This window comes from Pinus tabuliformis, chromosome 4_1, assembly GCF_031772625.1.
Source record: "Pinus tabuliformis cultivar Carrire ecotype Pingquan chromosome 4_1, CPIR1, whole genome shotgun sequence".
NCBI classification, from domain to species: domain Eukaryota; kingdom Viridiplantae; phylum Streptophyta; class Pinopsida; order Pinales; family Pinaceae; genus Pinus; species Pinus tabuliformis.
Genome location: NC_142303.1, coordinates 444,437,740 through 444,452,104, shown reverse-complemented (window position 1 = coordinate 444,452,104; position 14,365 = coordinate 444,437,740). Strand labels below are relative to the sequence as shown.

Sequence of the window (14,365 nt, the reverse complement as noted above, 5' to 3'; positions counted from 1 at the left end):
GAGGAGTTGACAAGGGCATAGAAGATGAATCCTTGTCAAACAGAAGAAAACATTAAATATGAACAAACTTAAAGGCAGAGCATACAAATTATGAATTCTACCTTAACACTTCATTTGTTCAATTGGAAACGATCATGAAATGAAATGAACACATAACAGGCTACATATGAAACAAAGGATGACACAAATGTTAAATTTCATACCACAGGAATCTCAGGGGTCAAAGCTACATTTTTTATTAAAATCTCTGTCAAAACTGTACAATAGAAGCTCTGTTTTTCTCCACCAGCGCTCAGAATTCTCTCCAACCTTTTCAAATGTTTTTTCAATACATTAAATAAACTCTGCTAGGGGAAAACAAATCGACCCCAAAACAGGGGCGTTGTTTCACCTGAAGCTACAAAAATAGAAAAGAATCTCTAAAGATAGAAAAGCCTTCCATTATTCCAGCTTCAATGACCCATGAAAACTAATCCTGGAGCGTAGACTAACTAAAGACAGAAATAGGCAATCGAACCTTTGAATGCCACTTTGCAACTGCAGTCAAAAAATAGATCATCGGTTCCTGTTTCTCTGCTATGACAGGTGTCTTTGTTTAAATATAAAACTGATCCTTTAAATAAGTTTCCACCTGAACAATCGCAGCTGCAGTTTACCAACCTCACCACGTGTTTTCAGTTTGAAGACATTTACCTGTGTCACCACCGTTTGATTACCAGCTTGACATGTGCAACACCATTAGCGATAACATTGCTGAGGTGGAACGTTATGAAACGTTGTTTCAAACCGCCATTCACTCTCTGAATTACATGAACATATAATTGATAATCAATGCAGAAGAGCCTGTCCTAATATCCTAATAAAAATGTACGTTGTTACCAATAAAATTACAGGTTACTCCACAAGTATAGCCAAGCTTATATCCTGAAAGTACTAGATTAACTATGTAGCTATCCATGTCAATGATTTGTTCAATTCGAGACCTCCACACTACAAACTGGGCATATCTTATTTATTTGAAGCCAAATTTTGATGCAATCTGAATGGTATTGATGCTTGCATGGAAGGGTCTGTATTATATCCCTCCTTCGTGATTGAAGTCTCCAAGACCTGTAGATAAATTTGTAACTGGTTGACAATCGATAAATTAATTGTCATTTTACAGCTGATTCAATTACAAGATTACTGCTTCTAGCCTTTTCATGATTTTGGCATATCTATCTATATTATTTCGTAATCGTGGATTAATTCTGATTGAATTTGCGATGTGTCATTGATCTTCAATAGCTGTAGATTCCCTCTATCATTGTCATCATCAGGTCTGGTACTTACTCTTCTCTTGGCCCTCTGCTGCCATTCTGACAGTCCCTGACGAACTCTCTCTCCAAATAATGTCATTTTATATGAGGTACCCATCTGAGTAACAAGGGCATAGAGTGGAAAGGTACTATAGCTGCAAAGAACTTGAATAATTATCCCAATTACAAGCCTTGGAATTATATAGCCAACTTTCCCCATAATGCACGAGTGGAAACCGTAAGTTGTCAGTATCCAGAAGAAAAATGCGATTTCAAAAGCGTTCTTCTACAACAGTGTGCTTCTCTGCAACTTCTTGGGCTAGCTGAGTAATGATATGCTCCAGTTTTGTACCCACAGCTAGTAAAAGAATCAAAGGGATGAAAGCAATCCAAAAAAAATGGCATGCCAACCATGAATATTGAGGAGCAAGTAGATCACCACCAAAGACCAAAGGTATCCACTTAGATTAACAACCTTAACAACCTTCTTGAAGTCAGCTTCAAGTGTTCTCAACATGTACTTGTGAAAATCAAAATTTGGGTTTGAGCTGCAATGTTTCTGAATGAAGCCCAATCGTAGAGTATTGTAATCTGTCTTTGTTACTGAGCCATAAAATTGCTTAAAAAATGAAACCATCCAACTTAGTAAAGCTGACTTTCCCCATATCCCCATAACATGGTTCTTGACAAAATCATGATGTGCAACACTGATGAAATGTTTCTTCATAGCTTTTTTTTGGATTGAATCTATTTGGTCGAATGCCTCTCCCAGGACCTCCATGTGCGGATCTTTGCAATTCCCAGAAGTGTGGTCATAACAGAAAATAGCACATAGACGACAGCCAGAGCAAATATGAAGATATGCAACTCATGCATTGCTTCTATGGACAAGAAAGGTTTCTTTCCCTCCTTACAGTGACTTGCTTCGGAACCCCCCGATGACAGTAGATGTCTATTATTGGATCCAACAAAAGATGTTAACACTCTAGAATGGATCGCAGCCTCTGAAGCAGGGCCTTCAGCGAGTTCATGCCTTCTGCACGGTAACATGCGATATGCAATGCTTTCTGGTATGCAAAGGCGATTGATTGCCCCTTGAAAAACAGTAAGCAATATGGAGATAAATCCCAGAAGCATCAACTCTTTTTGCATCTTCACTAGGGCATCATACAATGGTTTTTGGCTCCAATTTCTGAGCTCTGTCGCTGTGTGGGTAGCGCCCCTGCCCAACCTGATGCGTAGCGCGCCACTGGTGCGTAGCGCACACCTCCAACGTGTAGTGCACACCTCCAGCTCTGCTCCACAGTTGTGAAAACCACGATTTCACCCTTGTAATGCGCCTTTGACCTCTGCTTTGAAATTTGGTGGAAATGACTTGCCTGTTGGACATATAACAATAGAGTTTCACTATGTTTCTGTGGCGAATGGTTCCCAATGTTTCAACTTCCTCCTTGGACAATCAATGGTCATACTCTCACCGTAAATGCTTCCCACTTCGTTATTCATTCTGATATCATCTATACCCATTTTGGATTTCGTCCAGAGGTGCTTCACTGCCACTGTTTGATTGTTGGGTATGTCAGCGCGATAAACCTTGCTGGATGCTCCACTTCTAATTACATTTGCTTTGTTTTCCAATTTCATTTGTTTTCTCCAGCCTATCTGCTTGGTGAGGAACATACCTGCGGAAAAATACAAGTCCATTGACAAGTAACGAGGTGCATTGAATACCTGCGACAGTAATTTTAATACTAATTTAAAACTGTCAGTGGGTGTTGATCCACAGTTGAGCTCCATGGAAAATTGAGCTATCTGTTTGCTGAAACTGGTGAAGATAATGCGGTGACAGAGTTGCCTTTGAAGCTGAAACAGGGCTGTCATTTGAAGAATTGGAAACTTTGAAACATTTTGACACATCTGATGATTTCTTTGGCTGTTTCTGCAGGGATTGGAGCTACTGAAGCTGCTGCCATTGAAGACTGTAGAGCTTTGGAACATTTACCTATTTATTACAAAAACATATTTGATGATTTCTTCTTCAAAACAGGGTTTTGAAGAAGAATCTATTTCACATTGATGACATTCCTGAAATAAACATCTACTGAACCTTCTCCTAGCCTGCAAGTGTTATTGAAACATCAAGCTTTACAAACATCTAAGTAGCAGTGGGTGAAAGCTAATTGTCATTGGCCTGCATATTTGAACTGAGATTTTGACAGCCACCTGTCAATTTGACTCTGACAGAGAACTTTGAGAAGACGGAGTCTAACACATTTAGTACTAAGAATTGGTAGAAGACCTGGTAGGATTGTTCTCCTACACATAGATGGCATTGTTGAATAGGTGGTTTCAAAGTAGGTTGTACTGAAGGAAGATTACAAAGACAATTTCCTTTTTTTTTATTCAGGAAATGGATTCTATAATCGATTTCCAGGTGGGTAGAAAAGGGTATTGGTTTTGGGTATAGGCTGTAGTCGGGAAATTTTAAGTGAGTCTTATAGGATCACATGCAGTGAAGTGTGTCACAATGGTGAACAATAGGTCTAAACTATTGGACCAAGATGAGGTGGCACTTTCCAAGAAGGCCAAATATATTGAGATGACATTGGAATGGATGGTTGAAGGGATGTAAGGGTGTGGGGAAACATTTTATGAATTTTTGAGTATTTAATTAGGAGATTAAGCTTGAGATCATTAAGTCATGGTCCTACTCCATTGAATTTGCAGTAATACAAGACCAAAATTAGGAGAGTTGGATGAAGTACTTAGAAGATCAAGTGAATTCACTTGTGGCACTCACAAGAGACTAGGCTGACTCCATTGTAGTATTTAAGCAAGTTTTCGGGAAGAGTTGATGAAAATCATCTATGAAAGTGCGGTTGAAATATCTAGAAATATATGATGGGACAAGAAATGCTATGGTATTGGAAAATTTCCATTGGGACATGGAAAAAATGTTGGAATATATGAAGGTTTGTTCTAAAGAGAAAAAAGTCAATGCAGTAGGCATTTATATCACGTGAAAAAATAATTTTTGGTGGAGGACCATGGTTGAAGACTTAGTAGTATGTTACTATTGGGCCTCCAACTTGTCATGATTTTGTTGATGAAACCATCCATTTTCACATCATTGCATTCACCCATTGTAAACATTTTTAACCATATTTCTCCATAAATAGACCAAATTATTTCATACATGTTTACATGGTTTATTACTATTATTTCAATTATTTTTAAAGAATTAAGAATAAATTTTCTTCGTTTTACTAATGACAGTTTGGCCAATTTAAGATTCTGCAGTTTAGTCAAGTTTCCATAGCTATCTCCATGGTTGAGGTAGTAGCACCAGTCAAGAAGGGAATTTGACACTTGGAATTGGTTTATAGAAGATCCAATATGGATTTTTATTGGTCAAATTCCACCCAACTCGCACGTGTGTACCTCCAGCAAGAGATCAAAGGAAAAACAAAATAGTTTTGACCAGTCAGTTTCAAATTTATTTTCTAAGCAAATGAAAATGAATTTTGGAAAAGGAAAACATGGGTTGTTTTCAGCAGAAGCCCAATTATTCTCTTAAGCTTTAGCTTCCTCAAATTCATTACCATTTAAGACATTTTTGGGGTTCTTTGGAGCTCTACTTTGCAGATTACGTGAGCAAACGATTTTATGATTTCACAGTCAACGCCGAGTTACCAAAAAGATTTGAACAAGTTGCTTTTTAGCAACTTTGTGGGAGGGATATCACTCTTATTAAATTTGGTCTGATAATTGATCCAAGGATCCATCAAATAAAATTGGATTTTATTTTCAAAACTGATCTCATGACCAAAACTCAAGCAAGAATATTTTGAGTTTGTTAATTGCCTCACAACTTTATAAATTGTAGTCTCTTTGATGAGAGGAGAGATCATATTGTTGGCCAGATAAATCATTCTTGCATAAAAGAACAATCTCCCTAGTATCAACAGATATCTAGCAACAAACAAGACAAGCAAATCTACCTTTCTCTAAATATACTGTGATTTATTAATAAAAACCAAGAGGTGTTTTAGACCCTACCTTAAGTTCAACGCTAGTTTGTGGCAGCCACGATTCGACCGTCCGAAAGAGTTTCCTTTAGAGAACCTGTAATCACAAACAAGAACACATCAATTAACACCTGCATAGCTAATATAATAAATCATATTCATCATGGTGATCAAGGAGTCCATAAAATAAACTATAAAACATAGCTTATTGAGAAAAATAAACTTGATTGTGTTAACTTCGAAATAGAAGAAATTTACAACCTTTGGTGCCTTGATGCTATACAAGCTCTTCCCACGGTCCAAACAGGAATCTCCTCTACTTTGAAAAGCCTCACACTCTTCCCAATGAGATCAAAAAGGTATGTAATCTCTCCTCTCAAAAGCTCAATTAGGAAGACTAAGTTCCAGCAGCATTTCACCTCAAAAATATTCAGCTTTCCCCCTCCCCAATAACCAGCCCAATGCTTCATTTTATAGTGCAAAGGATGGAGGTTACAGGTCCACTTATGAAGGGATAAAGTCCTCCTTCAAAGGGATTAGCTCCTCACATCAAGGGGTTAGCTCCTTAAGCTATGGGATGCATGAGCCTTAAAGGAGAAAACTTGCCACCTCAAGATTCCTTCTAGAAGCTTCCAGAAATGACTCAAAGTGAGTTTTTAAGAATGTACTTGCGCCTTTTTGAATTTTACAGGGGTCCGCAACCATTACACAGAGACAGAGCGGTTAGGTACGTAGGGGACATGACCAGTAGTTGTGGGACCGCAAGTAATGCTAAGAGAAAGTGTGGAACCAAAGTTTTAGAGACTTTTAAGGGCTTTCACTTATTTTCAAGGCTTGACATGAAGAATTGAGGTTTAAGACTTGCAAAGGAGGGGAGCATGAGTGGTGATAGACTCACGCTGATTGCAGAATGTCATGGTGACAATATTTTGTGCAACAATATGTTAAGGATGAATATTAATTGTAGTTATTGTTGTTGATTGAAGAAGAAAAATCTGTTTTTTTTAATGAGTACACTCTTTGTTATGGTGCAATTCAGAATGTGATTGGCAATTATAGTCTTCTGATCTAAGCTTTTAAACATCTCACACTTACCAGGAGGGCTCCCTGAGGAAGTGTGAGAGATAGTATAGTTGCCTTTATTATTATTTTTTCAATTTCTTATGCTTTGAAATTAGATCATAATTTTCTAAGCAATTGAAAATGAATTTTGGAAAAGGAAAACATGGGTTGTTTTTAGCAGAAGCCCAACTAGGCTCTTAAGCTTCAGTTTCCTCAAATTCATTACCATTTAAGACATTTTTGGGGTTCTTTGGAGCTCTATTTTGCAGATTACGTGAGCAAACAATTCTATGATTTCACAGTCAATGCCGAGTTACCAAAAAGATTTGAACGAGTTGTTTTTTAGAAACTTTGTGGTAGGGATATCACTCTTATTAAATTTGGTCTGATAATTGATCCAAGGATCCATCAAATAATATTGGATTTTATTTTCAAAACTAATCTCATGACCAAAACTCAAGCAAGAATATTTTGAGTTTGTTAATTTCCTCACAACTCTATGAATTGTAGTATCTTTGATGAGAGGAGAGATCATATGTCAAGGATGAATATTAATTGTAGTTATTGTTGTTGATTGAAGAAGAAAACTCTATTTTTTTTAATGAGTACACTCTTTGTTATGGCACAATTCAGAATGTGATTGGCGATTGTAGTCTTCTGATCTAAGTTTTTAAACATCTCACACTCACCAGGAGGGCTCTCTGAGGAAGTGTGAGAGATAGTATAGTTGCCTTTATTATTATTTTTTCAATTTCTTATGCTTTAAAATTAGATCATAATTTTCTTCCTTCATTTGTTCAATTTATTTAGATGTTCAGATTCATTTCATTGCTTTATTTTTTTCTAACGAAAATGCACTCATTTCTGCTTGTTTCATTACAAGTCAAGCATTTGATAATAAACCAAAAACACCAAAAGATTTACCTCAAATTTTATTTTAATCTTAAGTCTTAGATTTATGTGTGATAGGATATGATTGTCTCTGGTTTAGAGTGTGCACATCAATAATATTTTTTAGGCTTCCATAATTATTATTTCATGGCTCTTTGTTTGATATACTCTAGAATAGTTTTTGATTTCAAAGTCTTGTAGTCTTTATATCAACTTTACTTTCATGAATTGATAGATTTAGTTTTCTTCCCAAGGTGATTAGATTAAATTTCTCTTCAAAACAAAATAAAATAATCTTTGCTTTCAAGTTCACTAGAATATAGATTTCCATTGTTAGAATAGATCTTCAAGTCCTTTCTTTAGGATAAATTTTCGTTGAGTTCATTTCCAAGTCTTGTGTTTGAATTGAAAAAAAATAAAACATGTGGAATTAGTCATAGATAGATTTTGATTACATTTTTACATCTTTCTTATTTTCCTTTTTTTCTTTGAATTGAAAATAAATTGCCTAGCACATACAATGCATGTATACTTCACAAGCTCACGTACGCAAATCGACATATAAATGCAAGTAATTTAACAGTCAAATAAATTACCCAACATTTTGGCATTGTTTCCGAGGATGTATGCATAGGTGTTAGCTTTCAATTGCATTTAATTCTTAGTTGCATCCATTTAGTTACATAAGATTAATTCCATTTTAGTACAACCTCGAGGTAAATTCACTAAAAAAGAAATGAAAAAGAATTTAATCACCTAACACCCCCACTAAATTGCATGGTGTAGTAAGAGCTACATCATATTTCATGTCATAAATTCATATTTTTGTAGGTAGAAGAAGAGGTGAAAAAAATATGTTGAAGAAATGGATGGAGATGATGACAATGAGGAAGATCCTTTTGGATTTCTCATTCAATAAACTAATATCAACATTCATATGAAGAACATCCATCCATTTGTACTTCCTAACTTCAAAGGTATGAGATCAGAAGACATAGAAACATTTCTTTTCAAGTTTAAAATACTTTGTAGATATTATGGCTACTCATTACATTTTCAAAATTTGAATTTGTTTTCGGTAACATTGAAGGATAGAGCTCTTAGATGGTTCATGAATTTAGGAACAAATTCTATAAGGACATGAAATGATATGAAAAGAGTATTTTTGGGAAAATATAAAGATTATTGCATACACCATGACTTAGAAATGAAGTCTTTGAGATGAACCAAAAGGAGGACGAAAGCCTATAAGATTTAGTGGAGAGATTTACTTATAATTTCAAAAGATCTAAATTGCATAATTTAGGATCAGACAATTAAAATCTCTCCTACTAAATGCTATAAGGGATGAATGGATTGATCTTCTTAACCTAGTTGGCAAAGGAGATGTCTCTCCATTGTCATTTCAAGGGATTTGTGAATTGTGCAAGAACATATCAAGAGGAAAAGCAAAGTATGGAAGATCCCCTCAAGCTCCAATTATGGAAAGAGTAAGTAAGTCGGCATTAGGATTGGTAAGTCAAACTGAACTTAACAATTTGATAGATATTCTTGGTAATTTAAATGAACAAACTGATATGCTAAGAATTCAAAACAGGCAAAAAGTTGAGATTGTTGCTTCATTCCGATTTTTCCCTAAATTTAGCAAGAAACATGCTTTTCATGAATGTCCACTTAATGACATTAAATTTTTTGAAATCTGTGTATGATCACATACTACTAAAGGTTGCCCATCATTACCAGGGTTAAAGGAAGTTTACCAAGGAGAAAATCAAACACTAGAATAATTCTATTGTGTAGCTCCAATAAGACCATGGAAGACTCATCAATCCCGTATGATGCAAGATCTTAATTTGCGTTATGCAAAAAAATCTCAAAGTAATTGGAAAACACCCTTTCCTTGGAAGCCTTGGCGTTTTCAATCCCAACCTCAAAGCCAATCTTAGGAACAAGTTTGCCAAGGGCCTTACAGAAGAAATCCACCGTATCCTCAATATTTTCCTTACTATCCTCAATTCCAATCTCATTGCTATCCATACCATTCACCTCCACCACAACATCAATTTCACCCTCAATTGACCTCAATTCAACCTTTCCCATTACCAACCACATAAGCACCCAAAAGATCAATTCCCACTCAACTACCTGCATAACCATTTCAAATCCCCAATAATAAAACAACTCAATCCACTTACAATGTTGAGGTATTGCAGAATAATTCTCCAGCTACCATTGAAGAACAACAACTAGAAGAAGAAGATTCAAATAAGGCCCAAGAATCATGGATGCCATTGAAGAAGAGAAGTTGTTGGAACCTGAGATTGAAAAGTTTCATGCATGCCTATCACCAGATTCTATGAATGGGGATCACATCTCTAAATACTTGCATGACATGATAACAGAAAGCCAAGGACGACATGATTACATTGAATCTTGGTTCAAGACAGTCATTGGATCCCAGTGCTCAATTCTTCAATATTTTTCGATATCATCTCAAGCAAGGCTCATATACTGGTACATATCAAAGCATATATTTTAAACCTACATATGAGTTTATCTATCATCTTGTTACATACATGGTTTCATTGGAAGTATTCATATAATTAAATGAGATTTCCTTTTCAAGTAGATTAGGACATATAAAGAGAGGAAAATAAGTCCTATTGTGAAAATCATCTTGCTGGCACAATTGTACATGAGCTTTTCTTGAAAACTAAGCGACTGGCTAGAAAAGTTCACAATAATTTTTTTCAATTTCATGATTGTTTCAATATTTTATTATGGTTCTTCAAATAATTTTGGGTTCTATGCTCGAGTTGGCTGATGTGGGATTTTTTAAGGCCCACCTTCCAATAAACGTTGTCCCATTGCAACACCTTATATGGGACCAAGATCAAAGATTATTTGGAGTGGCTTGGAACTTACAAACATCAATGGAAAGCCTCCTCGTTGACAATAATGGGAATACAAAAATGCCACTTGATTGTCAGATCTTGTAGGTGACTCGACTTCAACACATTCATTCATCCTTGTCAAGCTGCACTTAGGTACCTTGACACTCATTTACATTATTGGTGAGTTGTCCTGCATTAGTTAATGATTTTCATAATTGATTAGTAATCCAATGATTTATTTACATGCTCGACTTCGACACATACATTCACATGGTAAGAATTGTACCATGAATTTTGGTTTTGATGAAGATTATATGGTTTTATGGAATCAACTAAAAACTTGAAGCAGTATATTTTAGTTTCTTGTAGCAGCATGTTCATCTTTTTGTCATTCAATAACATCATGATGGCACCACTACAACTCTTCTTCATTCATTTCCTTTTCAAGCAATTTAATAAAATTGGGCCTACTTCAATCAACATGCATTATGTTTCATGGTTTCTACTTCAACATACATCACACAATCCAAATCAATAGATTAGACTTAGAGAAAACAACTTTAGATAGAGATTGACATTTTTTGCAATAACTACGGAAAGTTGCAATTTCTGTAGCTATTGTTGTATTAACCTTATTTTGGCTATAACAACTTATTCCAGAGGAAGTTCTGGCATTGAGATTACAAAAAGTTGGAGTAGAAATAAAACATTCTGAGACACTGGGTTTTCTCAGAGTATGATAAATTGAGCAAGACGTGGGCAAAATTAAAGAAGAGCAATTTTCCAAGACATTTTAGTGGGGTTTTTAAGGTTTTTTTACTTCTTCACCACTGTTTGCACATCAAGACAGAATTGGTATTTTTAGACAACGAATCCTTTTCAGCATTCAAAAGTGGATTCTGAAGGCATGTGGCAGTAAGAAAGGTAAAAATACTTTGTTTCCCTTTTGAAGCACTCAATTTGGCTTTAAAATGAGTTCATGACATATGTTTTTGTTGCAACATTGGGCAACGTGAAGGGTGAGACATGGCATAAATTAATTTGTCCATATATTGCAAACCGTGCATTCGTTGGTCCCGAAATTTTTAGGACAAATGCATCATGGTAGGGTAAATAAATACACAAAAATTTGTTAAACTCCAGTGTGTATGTTTCATGAAATTGGCCGCTATAATCTACAACAATTTCTCATTTTTCTCGAGATCTGTTCACCGATTCGACAAGATTTTTTGTGGGAATATGAATAATATTAATGGTAACAATATCATAAATTTTTAGAAGAACATAACTTACCATTTGAGAGAAATTGGAAAAACAAGTCCGATACATGAAGATAATACACTTCGTGGAGCAAGGTCAAAGTAATGGTAAACACATGGAGCAGAGTACCTGAGCCAAATAAACACCAAATTAGTCTTCAGATTGTGTTCTCTTATTGAATTCCAATAAGAAAAATTGAGGTAAAATTAACCTTAAACCTTTTAATTTGTTCAATTTTTGGAAATTATAATAAGAAAGCTATTGTAAAACATGTGATCTATGTATTTCACCCTTTGCTATCCACATTCTTCAAACCATTTTCTCAATCCTTCATTCATATTCTACTTTTCATGCATAATCAATCCCACATTACTATTTCCAGTCCTCATACCTTATTGGATACTCTACGAACCTTGTTGATGAGTGGCAGTATTACATCAAGACTACTACAAATCTTGGGGTTACCAAATTTACTTCATCAACTCGGGGTTCGTACAAACTTGGAGGTGACAGTGTTGTATACATAGTAGATGTAATGGTCTAATATTTGTCACGTTTCAACTGGGGCGATAGACCAATAGAGTTTCTCAAACGAGTCCTCTATTGGCTAGAAGAAGTCTGACTACTAAATGGAGAAGGAAAAATTGTCCTTAATGAAAGAAAAGGAATGCTACCTACTTCAAGAAACGAAAGGTTGAATTGAAAATGCTTATAAAGTGACATGAAATCATCTAGCTACTCATTTATTGATCCGGATTTAAACTGGAATGCAAAAAAATACAGAGATAACCATATACACAAACATGCAGTGGAAATAATACTTCATTTCATTAATGTAAAATACTGAAATATGCTTACAAACAGAAATGGAAATAAACCAGCTAGGGAGATGGTAACTTATCTCTAAGAAGAGATGTGGTGGCTACATGCCTCTTAACTGTGTTACAATCAGGCTCGAAGGCCTATTTATTGTTGAGAAACAATGGAAAACCCTTAACATCCCAAAACCTAACCCTAGAATATGAAACGCCAAAATGTGGGCCCTGTTTGGGTAAATTGGTACATCAACTTCCCAGGGACGTAACTTTGGCATCCGATCTTCGTTTGATGCGTACAATAGCTCGTTAGAAAGATCTATCCGAGGACTATAACTTTGGGAAGAGAAACATCAATCTATCACCCATGTTGCTCCCAGTTTTCACAAAAATCATTGTTTAGGGCCTCAAAACGGCTTCGAAGTTCAGGACCCGAAAAACTACTAAAAATAGTAATGTGTGCTACAATTACGAAAACTGAAAAACTAAAAGAGACATTTGTGGGGGTCCACATGGGATAGGTGGGTAGCCACCAACATCCACCTGGATCATTCTTCCCCCCTTAGGAAGCAATGGTCCCCATTGCGTTGAGTTCCTCCATCTGTTGAACTTGGTCCCTGGTGAGCTGTTCTGCAATCTTGGACGTGTCCAGTAATGGTGGGAAGCATGGTCGAGGGTGGTACACATTGAACACTCAGTGTAATCGAAGGAATGGGGGAATGCTATGCTTCCAAGAATTTTTTCTCGTAGCCTTGGTACTTGATCTCATAATCACCCTGTGAGTGACCTCAGTTAAGATTTATTAAATGAAGGTATTACAAACTCATGTGCTGGTGTGTGTGTCTGTGTTATTTAAGCAACAAATCGATCAGATTGCTAATACACAGATACTTGAAATGGAAAATAGCAAAGAAATACAGTAAGCAAATACAAGAACACAAGAAATTAATAAGGAGTTCACCCTATTCTCCAGGGCTACGTTTCTGGTCTAGCTTGCAGTGGTGGCCTTCTTTTATTGTGTCTCGAAGTAGAGAATTACAATGAAGGAGCTCAATGTGAGTCTTCTGAAATGGAATTTGATTGGCAGAGTGGTTCTTGGATGACCCAAGCCACTAGAGTACACAGACTCTTTTCCTTACCAGCTCTTTGTGACCTTTTGTTCTACAATGGAGAGAGCTGAATGTGGTGCTTAGTCCAGACAGATCCTCTCGGGGATGGCTTGAATCCCTCAAGCTCTTTGGTGCTCAATGCTGCCTTTGGTTAGCTCGGCCCTCTGTCTTCCATTCTGTTGTTGCTTCACTGTCTTTTTTCTCCCTGTTCTTCCTTTTCTATGTTTCGTCCTCCTCTCTGGGCTCTGGTTGTTGTTCTCTTTCTCTCTATCACTATGTGTGTTTCTGTTTTCTATTCCTAGCTTAAAACCATTCGTAACCATGGTGGTTTATTTCCTCTTCCACTTCTCGTCGGATTGCTTGCTACAGCTTTGCTTGGATTTCCCTATTCGGCGTCATCATCAGGCTCATGGGGAGTGGCCACATGTCCTCCTGCAGCTGCGCCAATTCGCTTTGTTGGTTCAGTTTTTCCATTACGTCATTGAATGAGTCTTTTGCCACCTTCGCAGTCAAATCAGACGTCAAATATCTACCCACTGTGGCTTAAACCCTCGTCGATTCCGCTTTCTCCATCGAGCGCGATCTCAGCCGTTAGATCTGGGGCCTCCAGATCCGATGCCATTCGCACATTTCACGTGGTTGACTTGCTCGATCATTAGCATGCGATGAGTGGCAGTTTTCTCTTTCCTGCACTTGCCACGCGTCGACCGCTGAGTGGGATCGCTCCATTTTTGCTAATTTCGCTTACCATTTGAGGGTGCCCTCGATCAATATTGCCAGTTTTTAGAGCGGGTCTTGCCTTTAGCACTTTAGCCTTTTTCCTACGGTTTTCCCGGCTGTCATGCAACCGGGCGCTCGAGGCTTCTCCAATTTGGAGCTTTTCACCCAGTGATGCGCGATTACGCGCATCAAAAACCTCCTTTGTTTCCCAATCTGAGCCTCGCAGGGGCTAAATTCACCTCCTCCACAGTCTCCATGGGCCTCAGTCAGCGTGCTTTGACTGAGGTC

The 14,365-nt window shown here is 36.8% G+C and overlaps 1 pseudogene; it reads right to left on the bottom strand.

The window, feature by feature from the left end:
- Positions 1–1,221: 1,221 nt before the first annotated feature.
- LOC149176239 (MLO-like protein 13 pseudogene) lies at positions 1,222–9,316 on the bottom strand (annotated as a pseudogene).
- Between the last annotated feature and the right edge of the window lie 5,049 nt (positions 9,317–14,365).